Below are 14,561 nucleotides of genomic sequence, written 5' to 3'. Positions count from 1 at the left end.
CTGGATGCTAATTAGTGCATACCCATACAGCAGGAAGGGCATGAGGGAACTAGTATTTTGAGAAAAGTTCACTTGAAAAACTCTATTTCACTTTCTCTTTAAAAACATATTGAGTGTGCTAATTCTTGTCTTAAGAACAGGGAATATATTCAATAAGAACAAGTGTGTTTTCTTAAAGTTCGTGTCTGTCCCAGGAGAGTGAGGAGCAAGCTAAGTACTCAGTCCAGTCCTGGGGTCAAGAATGGGAATGGATGCTATCAGGAGAGGGAAATAGGAGGGGCTTCAATAATTTTCAATTGTTCTTCACTGAGTAGCGGAACAAATGTTTGTTGTATTATTTCTTATACCTTTATGTATAAATATTATAAACATTTCATTACTTTTCAAAACAGTATCAGACTCGGGTATTTAGAGAAAGGAGAGAGCAAGCAAGAAAGAGCTCAGAGGGGAAAAGGGTAAGAAGAAGAGAAAATATAGAAGAAATAAGGCAGAAGAGAGAACAAGAGGAGAAGGGATGGTTTTGGACCTAGAGGTCACATTATACTGTTGGCTAGGGCTGTGGCCCCTGAATTATTGCTCTGATTGAACAGTTATCTAACCATTTCTCACCAACCATGAGGTTCAAGGAGCTTCTCATGTCATTCTGATATCTAAAACTTAGCCACAAAACAGCTTCACCAATTTAAAACAGTTCTTCCAATGGAAAGAAAAAAGAAGAATAAATGGACAATTGCAGTTCCCTCAAGAAGAAAAGGAAAAGCAAAGAGCACATATGTATGAATGAACCTAAAGCTGCTCTAAAGTACTCCCCTTTGGGGACAGAAGCAAATGCTTCAGCCCAGTTCAAAATGAAGTCATACATCCCTGCAGACTCTTTTTCTGCCATCACTGTACAATTTACTATACTTTACAGGCAAGTTGTCTGCATAGTTAATCTTCCTTTAGAGCATCTGGTATTTATCATCAGAAACAGATTGGTGAGAGGTTCTGGAGAAGCTCTTCATATATTGTGGATTTGAAATATTCCTTTCCTATTTCTTTAAAAGTTAAAAGTGCAACTGAGTTCAAGGAACTGTGTGACAATAGAGAAGAGGAAAGTTCATTCACACTTAGGACCTTCCTCATATGGCTTAAATGAATCAAAATCAGAGAGGTGAAAATAAAGGCCACTGAATTGTACAGCTCAAAGGGTTCTGAAAATCTTCTAGTTGGTTTCTCTCAGTTTCAGTATGTGGTAGGTAGCTTTCACAAGGAACCCAAGTCACAAGAGTTAAATCTAAATTAGAAGTTGAAAAGTCATTCAAGATTACTTTAAGGTTTATTTATTTTTTTCCACATGGAGAGAAATGGCAATTTTTTAGGTTTTCCATTTAAGAGAGATAATGAAGATGCTGTTATAGTTTGGACATTTGCTCCCAGAATTCATACATTGGAAGTTTGATTCCCATCTCAGGGGTGTTGGGAGGTAGGGCCTGAAGCAAGGTATTTGGGTCATGCAGGTGGAGTTTCGATGAGTGGGATGACATCTTCATCACAGGTGGATTAGTAGTTACCTTGAGAGCAGATTGCTATAAATCAAGTCTGCCCCTCATGGTTTGTCTCTCCCACATGAGCTTGTATTTTTACCTCCTGCAAGGTTATAACACAGCAGAAGGCCCTGGCCAGGGGCCACACTATACGCCTATACATGTGGACTTCTCAGCCTCTAGAAATGTGAGCTAAATAAACTTTTCTTTATAAATTATCCAAGCTTTGGTATTCTGTTATACCAACAGAAAATGGACTAAAACAGAAGCATAAATGAAAATATTCAGATTCTGTAAGTGGGATCAGCACTGCATTTAACTGGCTGGGGAGGTGAGGACCAGCAGGAACTGCCACATGTTGGAGACATGACCATTCCTGATGTTCATTCTAGAGATGCAAATCTGGGTCTCACCAGACCCAGGCCTTTGTAGTATGCTGGTTTGGATTCTTGTTGTTTCCCATCTGCTAGAGTCTCTTCTGATATGGTCTGGGGACTTGATTTAGAAATTCAGAAAACTCCAGAAACAGACTGTCTTAGTTACTTTTCTCATTGCTGAGACAAAGTACCTCACACTCAAAGTTAAAGGAGGAAAGGTTTATTGTGGATCACAGTTTGTAGAGGGTTGAGTTCATAGTTGGCTGGCTCCAAGGCAGGATGGCATGGTGGATGGAAGGCAGCAAAGCAGCAAAGTAGTGAATCAGCAAGTAACTGGCAGCTGTACTCTTTCTGTCCCTTATAGTCTATCCAGGCTATTTGCTCACACCCAGGGTGGGGCACCTTTAATCCTAGCATTGCACCATTAATCCCAGCATCACATCTTTAATCCCATCATCACACACCCTAGGTCCAGCCAACTCTGAAAAGCCCCACCTATGACCACTTGAGGCTTAGGGAAGACATCTAGATTCAAGCCATAACACAAAGAAATAAAAGATTTGAGAATGTTTATTTATTGTGAGCAAAGCTATAATTTTTAACATTCTGCTATCATGAAAAATGAGAAAAAATTTTTAAAATGAGAGCTTAGAGAATAACATTAATTAGGCACTATATTCATGTAGAACAGTTGTAGTTGATATACTTTGGGGGCAGGGTGGACTTTTCTTGTTTTATTTTTCAACTTCTTTTGTGAAAATTTATTTTAGTGCCTCATTGTCACTAAAGAGAATAGCCAAAGAGCATTGTAAATGTCTTTGTTTTTACAAAGACAAAATATTCTCCAGCTTTCCACATATTGGGAAAAGTAATAGATATAGGTTTCTTAAAATTTAGCAGATTGTAGTGCCACATGTAATAAAAATAAGTATAGTTAAAGGATAATTTAATTAGTAAATTTGCAGTTAACCTGAATGAACTATCCTTTTCATTTAATTCACCAGACCTGACAATTTTGTGAATAAATTTGTTTGCTCCTAATACATTTTAATATACCAAAACCACAAAACATCTTAAACTTTGTAAAGAGAGTGTGGCACAGAAAAATGAATCTTTGATATGAGTTCCAGAGAATTGGGGTGGGGCTGGTTTCTGCCATATGTGGGCCTGATGAATTCCCTTCACTTCTTTGCATCTTAGTGTCCTGTTTCCTTGTAAAGCGGACACTGATCTCTCTTACTCCTGATTGGTGGGGCCTTAGGAGACCTAGCAGTGTGATCATAACCTCATATGCAAACAAGTTTATGCTTTGTTTGTGGCATTGTTTTTAAGGTGGGGCATGCATTCTAGGTTTTCTGAAAAGTAATTGTTTCCATGAAAGGAGTTGAGAAAGCTTTTTTTTCTTCAGAGCTAGAAAACATCAAGAAGTTTCATTTTTCCCAACTCTCCTTTGCTTTACTTCTGTTTGGAATAGACCCCTTCCCTTGGATTCTCTTGCTACTCACAGTCAAATTGGACATTTTCCATTACTAGATATCAACATTGCCTGCTACCAGATCCCACAGGAGTGACAATGTCTGAGATGGGAATGACCAAGGAAGGAGTCTCACTACAATTGCAAGAGCTGGCTTAGAATAAAGAGGAGTGGGGATGATGTGACTGGATACCAGGAAGGCCTTAAGCTTATTTGCTCTTATGAGTTTTACAGACATATACATTAGTACGGTAAAATGGACTAAGAATTTTAAGTGATTTTTTCTGCTATTTAATGTCAGTTTTGCCTGTCTCAGCTGTATCCACCTGAGGTCTGCTACCCTTAAAAGAGCAGCCTTTGTGTTGCCTGGAGCAAGCATAAGAAAGATTGTGGCAGTTAGGGTGACGTTTCAGCTAGACTTGTTTTGGAATTTACCTCAAGGGCTGGTGGAGAACACTTCTGGGTGTGTCTGAGTGGGTCATGGAGGCTTAGCCTTGGGGTCTATTTCTGGTCTCTCACCCCTTCTCTGCTTCCTGGGAGCCATGAATGAAGCAGCTTTGCTTTACTACGTCTCTCTGCCATGATGTTTCTGCCTTGGAGCCTGGAAATCATGGACTAATACCATGAGCAAAATTATACCTCTCCTCCTTTAAGTTGTGAATGTCTGGTATTATGTCCATCAAGGGGAAAGTTGGCTAATGCAGGGAGCTTACTGCAAAGCCATCCCTGTGTCTCCTAGGTCTACTCTGCACTATGGAGCTAGGTGGCTGATGTCACAAGCCTGTCCCCTAAGAAGCAACCATCCACACTACTGTCCATATGCATGTCCTATCTGCAGGACATGGCTATGCCCTAGCTCCTGGTCTCACTCAAGTTTTACTTCAAGGCTTTAGCTGATGCAGCTCTTGGGGTCTGTCTGCATCAGAATCCAAACTGTGAGTGAACCTGAAGCCAGTGAATCAGTATGCAGCCCAGAAAAGTCAGTGACAAAACCTCCATAGAATGCAGGTCTCTGATCCCCAGCCATGGGCTCACACACATACATTTTTATGAAACACTATTTGATACTTGTTGTAACTTTTCTTCTATGATGTGGATGGTATGTCCAATTTTGTCTGAGATTTTCAATATCAATTATTCATATTCTTCTCAAATAGTAGCTTCTTAGTTTCATTTTGAGAATGAAAAATAATAGATGCTCCTACAAGAAAATAATTCATATACTTGGGATAAGATAGGACAAACTGGGTTCACATCCAAAAAAAATATGGACATGTTCTAGCAGAGCAAAAGAGCATATGAAATTTATTAATACATTACATTAGTGTTAACAAAAATTAAACTGGTACAATTTTCAGAAAAAAATTTATTCTACTCTAAAGGTGTGTTCATTGTAATATCATTCCTCTGAAAGATAGTTTGTTTAGTATAGCACATAAACATAGAAAAAAACAGTAAGCATCTTCCAACAAAATCAGTGGTTTAAATTAAGACACAAAAATGGTTCTCACTTTTAAGATTTAAAAGTAATCATTTCCAGATGTCTTAAGATAAAAAATTTTAAGATATAAAAGTGATAATGTCTGGGCCGGGGATTTAGCTCAGTGGTTCTTCTGCCTGCCTCGCAAGCGCAAGGTCCCAAATTTGATCCCCGGTACCAAAAAAAAAAAAAAAAAAAGCGATAATGTCTTTCTAAGGTAAGGTTGCCAGATGAAACACAAGCTGACCATTCAAATTACATTTGAATTTCAAATAAATAATGGAGTTTTTAATGTAAGTAAAAAGGTTAATTGGACTTCCTATATTTTTATTCATTATATATGTGACTATAATCAAAAGAATAATTTCTGTTTCTAAACAAGGCTACTGATTAAACTCTAAAGTATGTACGATAGTTGATTACTTTTGAAAATAATTCAATACAATTGTAGGTCTTGTTGAGGTGGAGTTTCTCAGCATGGACACTACTAACATTTTGGTCAACTTCTTTGTTGTGGGGAGATGTACATTAATGCTTAGTAGAACCCCTGGGCTCTACCCACCAGATGCAGTACCATCTCCTAGTTATGACAACCACAGATGTCTGCAGCCATTGCTAAATGTCTCTTGGGGAGGTGGTAGAAGTGTGTGTGTGTGTGTGTGTGTGTGTTATGAAGGGGGTGGCCTTTGGTTGAGGACACTATCCTGAGTGAATAAATTTATTTGTAAGTGTATTTATGTATTTTAGTAGAAACTAGCCTGACCGGGTCTTGCAGAAAGAAGGGGGGAACCATATTTTATGTAGTCTTCATTTTGAAGTGTCTTGGGAAAGACACCAATGGAGGTTTAATGGGAAATGGAGATGAACTGCTGGTGTATTGGAAATGTTTTGCAGTCTGAAGCTTCATTAGTGAAGATTCTATTTGCTCTGGTGACTCTGAGAGAAAGACCATAGAAAGTACTCATGACAGGCTCAGGTTCCCAGCACAGCCTCATCTAGGCTTTGAAAGAACAGTAAGTACGAAGTCAGCTGGTTTCTGGAAAAGGAGTGTTTTATTTGGATAGCAGTAACTGAAATTCCAACCCAGACTACCTAGCTGCATAATTGTGCATGAGTGTATGTGTTTGTGTGTGTGTGTGTGTGTGTGTGTGTGTGTGTGGAAAAACAAATGGCCAAGAGATGAATTGAGAACCAGAGAAAAAGAACTGTTTACTGTTTGATTTTTACAAATTACTCTGACAGGAATTTTGTAAAGGTGTTGTTCTATTTTCCTCCAAGCAAACATATGAACTGACTTTGCTGTTTAATCAGAAAAATAGTGCGGTTACACATATTATGAAAAAGTGTTAAAAGAATTAAACTTTCCAATGTTTGTGGCTCTCAAAACTTTTCTTTGGTTGTATGGTGAGAGTCACTAATCATTCCTGCCTCTCAGGAATTTTCAGCATAATCCCATTTTCCACTCAAATTCTACATGATTGCCAGACTGGAATGAAAAATCAAATTTACTTCCAGTAAAGAGAGACTCAAAAGAGCAGTGGTTTTAGCAAGATTCCAAAAAGAATATATGAATTTTATATCCTGCCTTTATTAATTTGTATTTTATGAGAATAATGGAAAAATTTTTCTTTCAATTGAGTCATTTTAACTAAATTCAAGGGACACGTAGCCCAATTATATTGCTTTTCTTTTTCATTTCTTATTTATTTTTCTTTTAAAAATGACATGAAGGCAATTCTTTTCTAAGGACAAAGCCAGTCAGTTTTGGTCTATAGTTCTTTTTCAGACAAACATATACACATGGCCTAAAGATGCAGCAAAGACCTATTATTTTTAGGATCAAGTCCAAAAGCTTTAAATTATCTACAATATCCTGAATGATCTGATTGTCGTACATCACACTTCCCCCAATTCCTAGGGAACAGGTTAAGCTACTCTAACATAGAGATCCAAAAGTAGAGGTCCCTGAATAAGATCAGAATTGATTATCCTTTTGCTTAGGAGGTTGAAAATGTACAGGTGGTCAGTGGTCCAGTATTTTATGAGCAGATTGATTCACAAGGCCATACAGTAAGCCCAGTGCTTCTTATCTTGTTGCTCCTTCACCCTATAAGGCATTATCTTCATTTCCATGGTCAAAAAGCCTTCACCACCACCCTCTCTGTGTCCCAACATGCATAAAGATAGGCAGATAGCTTTTTTTTGGAAGCAGTGCTGCAAGGTGGTTTCTCCAGGAAACACACTCTGAGACAGAGATAAGTGTGCAGAATGCTCATTATTAGGGAGTGATCCTTGGATCAAGATCTGTGGGGAAGAAAGGGAAAAAGAAGAATGGGGAAAGTTATGGTTTGTATCTAGATGTTCCTGGGAGTGAGTAGCACCGCCCAAAGGGCAGGTAGCCTTGAAGGGATGAAAAGGACAGGTAGGCTTCTGCTGCTGCTTCACTACTTTGCTGCCTGCTGTTTTCTGTCTGTCTTGCTTTGCCATGGACTATTTCTCCTCTGTGATGCCCTGCTGCTAGCCACCCTGCCTTGGAGCCATACGACTATGGACTAAAACCTCTACACACTGTGAGCCAAAATAAATCTCTCCTCTTTTAACTTTAAGTGTTGAGTATTTTACCTCAGCAATGAGAAAAGTAACAAGACAGGGAAGATGGAAAAGTTAGGCTGCAGAACAGGCACAGCAACATCTCAGTTTAATGAATATAAAGCAGTGATGCTGAGATGGTTCTTTAGAAATGGGATGAGATATTGGGCCTTTTAATCCTTTGACCAGTTTTTGGGCATCATCTTCTCCAGGAAGGGGGATGACCTTGGTCAAGATGCATAAATTACTGCCATTTACATCTCATTATCTAGAACATCTAGAGTGGCCACCATAGCTGCAATGGGGGGTAGAATATAGGTCTCCAGCTAGGAGGCCCTAGACCTAGCTACCAATAAAAGGAAGGAAAGGGAAATTGATATTGGGGAGGAAGCAAGAAGGAAAGAAAAGTATTGTTTGAGTTTGTTTAGCTTATTGACTATTTTATATTAAAAATAATTTTACTGAGAGAAGCCATCCCAAAACACGGAGACAGAAAGAGAGCTAAAAACAAGGCAAGAACAACTGAGAGGTTGCCCTATCTAGCAATGCCCCTTGAGTAAAAATAATTACACCAAACTTAGAGTTCAAAATGAGTCAGGGCTGACCCCTCAGAGTTCTGCAGGAAGCACATAAGGATGTACTTCCAGCCTGCTCCCCCAAATCCCATGATAGTTTTCTAAAACCTGCTACATATTACAACTCTCTTATGTGGAGCACAAAATAAGAGTTATTAAAAAGAGTTATTATATTAGCCTAAAATAGCATTAATACAAATCTATCACCTTCTTTTAAGTGTTTTGAAAACATAATGTGCAAGAATTTATTTTAATTACTCCTATTTGAAGGTCCTTATTTTTGGAGAGCAACAAGGAATTTTATCACCCACTCTTTCCATTCCTTAAAGACTTCCACAGATTTCAGCAATTTCACATTATTCTCATGATTACATTGTTTTGGAATTGCTCTCAGTGTGTCAGCAGATTCATCATCAATCCACCTCACCAACGCCTTGTATCTTTCTACAGTTCTGAAGCCAATAGCACATTGCAGCTTGAGTAAACACATGGGTGGCAGTCAGCTTCTTCCAAGTGGTCGGAATTTAGCATCAGGCATTGCAGCCATTGGTAGTTTTGTAGTCCAAATATATGTTCAATCTCATGAGTTAAAGCTGTACAGTACTGCAGCAATAAAACACAGTGATTTCCACAATATAATAATTATTAAAAATGGAATAGTCACTGTAAGATTTTTTGTGGAGCTTCTTCACTTTGTTGTCATAGTATAAGGTTCAGAAATCCTTGCCATACCTGACCACCTGTCAGAGAGGCCTGTCTCAAGACCAAGTCCCAGGAGTCTCTTGGGTAAAGATCAATCATTGTTATCCCCATGACATAGAAGGTATTTTCAGGTTTCTTCTTTTTTTTTTTTTGAACTTTAAACAAAATTCACATTTTATTTAGATTGAAATAAACTATACAAAATTTTCTTCACCAAAAATAACAGCAATTATTTTCTGTATTATTTCTAAATAAACCACAAAACATTCATTTTGTAGGTTTTCAGTTTTGCTTATAAATCAAGATGAGGCAGTAGATAAGTCATGGAAAAAGACAAGAAAACAGACAAGTCAGTTGCCTGTATAGATGGCCTCTGATTCTGCCTTGATGATGAAGCAGAAGTGTTCAACATTTACCTGCTAAGAAGCTTATGAAGATGTAGGTTCCACAAAGGAATGTAAAGAGCAATAACTAGATGTGGAATAACAATGGCAAGCTCTTCCATTCAAGCTTAAACTGTAACCTCTTCTTTTAAGCTCATTTAATAAAGGCAAAGTCTACATTGAATTCTGGTAGGTTCATAAACTTCTCTTTAGTAATTCCCTTAACTGGCCATTAGATTTTTAATAACATACTTAAAACTCCTACTAATCACAGGTCAATGATGGCCTTTATCATAACACTTTATAAGATGGATTTTCTCCCACACCACCTCAAAATTCATTTCTTGAAAAACTGACAACTCAATACTTGAAAGCAGATCCCCAATGAGTGTGTTGTCTAAAATGACTTAAAACAATTCCATAATGCCACCAGCAGAGGTCACACCAAAGAGAAGTGTGGCACTTACAATGCCATCTTCTGCCATTCTTTTTTTTTTGGTACCAGAGATCGAACTTGGGACCTTGCGCTTGGGAGGCATGAAGTGGAACCATGGAGAAGAACAGACAGGTCTCAGGCGCACGAGGATTCAGAGGGGCCATTTAAATATGGAGATTATCAATGGCTAATATATTCAATGACAGGCCTGTGGGCTAACATATTCAGTGATTAGGGGCCTACATACCCCTTATAGCTTTTCCTTCAAACAGCAAATATAAGAACTGCCCCCCCCAAAAAAAAGAAAAAAAAAAAAAAAAGAAAAAGCCCACTGTAAAAGTCTCTTAGGTATTTTCAACAGTTTCTGAATTATCTGTAGGAAGCTCTGATTTAGTTGTATATAGTTTGATATATGTGTCCACCATTAAATCCAGATCATATTTTATATCAAAATTTATGTTAAGCAAAGCCAAGTTACTTGACCTTTGGTCTGTCAAAGTGTGCCTCAAGTATGCTTTGAGATGCTTTCATCCATTTTCATAGCGCACATTCTCAACTTTCATCACAGGAAGAATACACAGGACCTTCAGCAAGGCATACACATTAGGAAAAAACTTAATGTCAGGCAGATGGAGGGCTTCATAAATGGTAGATGGAAGCTCTATGTCTTTCCCTCTGTGTTTCCATTTGATTATCCAACAATGAAGTTCAGCTGAGAGTGTATCAGGATTGGGTAAGTCACTTCTGTACATGTCAGCATGATGTTCCTCTGATATGTTGAATTTGAGCTGTCTCATGACTGAGGGTACCAGAGATAAGCATTTAAGAGCTTTGAGATGCTGTTCTGAGAATATATCTTTAAGTTCCTGAATAATGTGCTCTACTGTTGGGACACTCAGGGTTTCTTTATAGTAACTCTCAGAGGTTAATTGAGATTCCAGGTTACCTTGTTGAGCCCTATGAAATTTACCAGGGAGTTTCATTTGAATATCAAGTTTGGTTGCCAAATTTGTGGCTTCCTCAAACCAAAACTCATGATAAACTTCAATATTTTCCATCACTTCATTGAGTGAGTGTAATACAGCAGTTAAACTACTGGCTGCAAAGAAAACGTCAGAAGTTTGTCCCTGGAGATTTTTCCCAAAGGCCCTTGTAAAAGATAAGACATTTTTAAGAACAACAATGGTAACAATAAAATCAAAATCTGTTACTGCACTACAGAGTACAAATGCTTGGCCAGCTATACAGTTATTCCACCTAATATTTGTGTCACTATTTATACCATCTAAACATAAAACAAGTGCTTGCAGGAGGTCCACTAAAACTTCAAAAGCATCATGCCTGCCTGTCCACTGAGAATGACATATTTCCTTCAGTTCTTTACCCCTTTCTTCACTGTTCTGGAAAAGAACTGAAATTACATTGTCAAGTTCTAAAAGTAGTTGTGGTGATCGATGGAAAAAAGAACAAACTTCCTCATTTGTTCCCAATGCAACCGATACCCCCACCACAGGCACTGATTTTGCCAACCACATGTTTAAGGCACAGGAAGAGCAGAGTGTGTAGATAGCTTGGGGATATTTTTCTAGAAGTCTAGAAGCAACAACTTTCATTTTAGAAGAAAATCCACTGGATACAATATAAGCCTGGCCACGACAATACTCCATATTTAGTCCCCACTTCTCAGTTATTGTAGTGTGAAATTTCACAGCCAAAATTTCCGCATCAGCTTCATAAGGCAGGAAGCCCACAACTCCTCTCTCAGGTTATGGGCTTCATCAACAAACCTCACCAGGACAGGTAAGTGCTCTTCCCCCGCTATGTCCACCGCATCATCAGTGACGATGGAAAAGAAGTGTGAGTCTCTCACTTCCCTGAGGGTTTCTTCCCTAACACAGCTCTCACAGATCTCTAGCATCTGTTTCTGCTGTGTTTTTGAACAGAACAATGTGTTAACGGCTGTGGTCTCAAAGTGCTTTCTCAGAACCTCTTCACCAGAATTTATCCGGCACTCCAACAAAGCTTGGAAGTTATCAGGTGTAAAGAGACCTTCCGGGATTTTGTCGGTCTCATGCCCATCCAGAGGTATGTTTTGTTTTCCCATAAGAATCAAAATTTCAAATAGAGACTTTAAGTATTCTTTGTTTTCCTTCTCTTCAAGGGTTAAAGGTAAAATGTCTTCATCCTGTTCATCCCCCTGAACTTTGGCACTGGGATTCTGAGCATTGCTATTGTTTGTTTCTTTATGCTTCTGTTTCTGTTCAGAATTTTCATCAATTTTTTTCTGTTTCAGTGTCCTGATTTCATCTTCACTCAATTCTTTGATTCATTTTCTGTGTCTACTATGCGGATTGCTCAAATGACTGGTAAGATCAAATATTGTTGGTATTGCATTGTCTTGAAGAACGGTCCTGTAAGGACTAGTTCTACAGATCATAGAGGTCTTGAAGTGTTTGGCACACAATCGATAATGTTTATTTAGCTGATCAGGTGTTTTATCTTCTAAGTCTGCTCTCCTACAATTCTCCACCCACTTCTGGCATCTGGCCGGATCCGGCGGAAACTTGAAGAAGGCCAGGTTGGACTGCGTGCTCTTCCTTGTGCAGTTGGGAGCCACACAGAAGTTCAGCATCATTCGGCATCGTTGCCTGCCTGCCGTCCTCCCCTCCCCGCCTCCTCAGGGCAGCCCTCCTGCCCGTCGGGGTGGGGGAGCAGGTTTCTTCTTTTTTAAGAAATTCAGGAAGTGCTCTGCATGAATTTGTAGATTTGTGTGATCATTGACTCTAAAGGAACACGTGAGTGCAGAAACATTAACTGGTTCTAGGGGTTTTACTGTCACACTATAGAAAATGCTTCACAGTAGCCCTGAGCCATTTAATATATTCACTGTTAACTCTGGTGTTTCCTAGACCTACAAGGGACTATATATGAATATGGCATTTCTCTGGACAGGGTGACTCCTGTAGGAATCACAGAAAAGCTCTTCAGAGTACTGAGGAGCCGCAGGGTGGGAGGTGATCCAGTCTGACTGTGAATTCAAGATGATCGGTCCAAAGAGATTTTCTGGCTGGCTAGAAGGCTTCATGCATTAAACTGTTTTCTAGGATCTAATTTCTTGTACTGTGTTGCAAGCATGGGTTCTTTGAGATGAGAGCTGTTTTGAGTGTCTGTTCAGAGTGCCATATGATTTGTGTAAGATACATCTCAGCCACTAAATTTAATATCTCAGAGCCATGTTGTCTCTCTGGAGAGGACATCAGATGATTAATCTAAAGTAAGGACTCACACTGAGAGGACCCTTCCATTCCCAGGGTGTTCCTATGTAGTTTCCATCCTTCCACTGAATGGGTCAAAGAGATGTTCCATTGTGAGGCTTCATAAAGGAGGAAGCTTGCTCTTATGATTTGTGTTTAGATGTGCCCCCCAAAGCCTCATGTGGATGAGGTGGGACTTTCTTTTTCAGAGGTAGTTGAATCTGGAATGTGTGATGCTGGGGTTAAGGGCATGTGATTACTAAACCACTATATATGAGTGATTAGTTTGGCACCACCCTAATCCTGGTAGTCTGAATAAGATAAAAGGGGAGAAAGATGCTGTTAAACCCCCTTGTTACCTTTGCTGCCTTGTACCCACCATGTTGTGTCTCCTCTGTGATGCTTGTTTGCCATCCCAGCCTTGGAGCCAGCTGACTATGGACTGAAACTTCTATGAACTGTGAGCTAAATACACCCCTTCCCTTTTAACTTTGGGTGTCAAGTATCTTGTCTCAGCAATGAGAGAAAAGTTAACACACTGGCCACTGATGTTTGACCTTACAAGGATCTGTGTGTTCAGAAAGTGTTGTAGGGGGTGCCTTCACTCCATGGGGCTCCACGCTGCTTTTCAGCACCAAGCTTGGCCTCGCTTGTGTGTGTGTGCCCCTGACTCTTTCTATTGGTGTGACTTGGATTTTTGGCATTGTAAAGGAAGGAGACCAATAATTGTTCAAGTACCTCTTTGTAAACACTATAGCCAGACCGGTTTCTGCCACTTATTTGAGCAGGAACTAGAAATCATTTTTTAAAAAGTGGGGGAGTGCTCTAGGCCTGCCTGGCTAGAGCAAGGTCCTGAGTTCAAGCCCAGTACCAAAAAAAAAAAAAAAGCCAGCCACTATCTATAGTCTGAACTTAAGGAAATCAGTAGCCTAAGAGAAGACCTGGTGATAAAACTGACCAGTAGTACAGTAGTGGCACTGTATTAGACACTGAGGGGCTAACTAAATAAGTCATTACCTCTGGTGCAGTTTGAATGAAAGACAGAGAGAGGTAATGTCCAGTAACGGGAAAGACATAAGCTGTACAAACCAAAACAGAAAATATGCGGGACTATGAAACATCCAACTTCTGAGTACCAGTGGGCTCCTAGAAGTGTTTTGGTCTTTTGCTAAAGAGGTAAATTTTAACTTGAGGTTGAAGCTACAAGGCTTATTAAGCCTCAGGGCTTTTCACCTACATTGCTCCAAAAGCTGTGAATTCCTGGGCTCCCTTTTTCCCCAGATTCCAGATCTCCAGTACCATGTCTTGTATCTAGATGTCCCCTCAAAACCTCATAGGGGCTCAGGTGCTCATAGGTGGGGGATTTGAAGGTGGCTGGATTAGGGGGTGTGGATGTGGATTAAAGGTGTGAGGCTGAGATTAAGGGTGTGATTCTGGGATTAAGAGTGCCCTACTCTGGGTGTGGGTGGCACCACTCTAAAGTAGGATAACCTGGAAAAGATAAAGGGAGAGGCTTTTGCTGCTGCTTGTTGTTGCTGATTGCTATGCTGGCTCCTACCTGCTCGATCATGAACTCTCTCCTCTGTGATACCCCTCTGCTGTGCCAACTCCTCTTGGAACAAGCTGACTATGGACTGAAACCTCTACAAACTGGGAGCTATAATAAACCTTTCCTCCTTAACTTTGGGTGTTGAGTATTTTGCCATAGCAATAAGGGAAAGTAATGAAGACACCCAATATCTGTCACTTGAGGTAAATTCAGTAT

General features: G+C 39.6%; 2 pseudogenes; both read right to left on the bottom strand.

Moving 5' to 3' along the window:
- Window positions 1-8,295: 8,295 nt before the first annotated feature.
- Window positions 8,296-12,627, bottom strand: LOC106008195 (archaemetzincin-2-like; annotated as a pseudogene).
- Window positions 9,875-12,174, bottom strand: LOC101697664 (52 kDa repressor of the inhibitor of the protein kinase pseudogene; annotated as a pseudogene).
- Window positions 12,628-14,561: the final 1,934 nt, after the last annotated feature.

This window comes from Heterocephalus glaber, unplaced genomic scaffold (genome assembly GCF_053883595.1).
Source record: "Heterocephalus glaber isolate CG9 unplaced genomic scaffold, H.glaber_assembly_v1.0 deba00001757, whole genome shotgun sequence".
NCBI lineage: Eukaryota > Metazoa > Chordata > Mammalia > Rodentia > Bathyergidae > Heterocephalus > Heterocephalus glaber.
The sequence above is the reverse complement of the archived record's forward strand: the minus strand, read 5'-3'. Positions and strand labels throughout refer to the sequence as shown.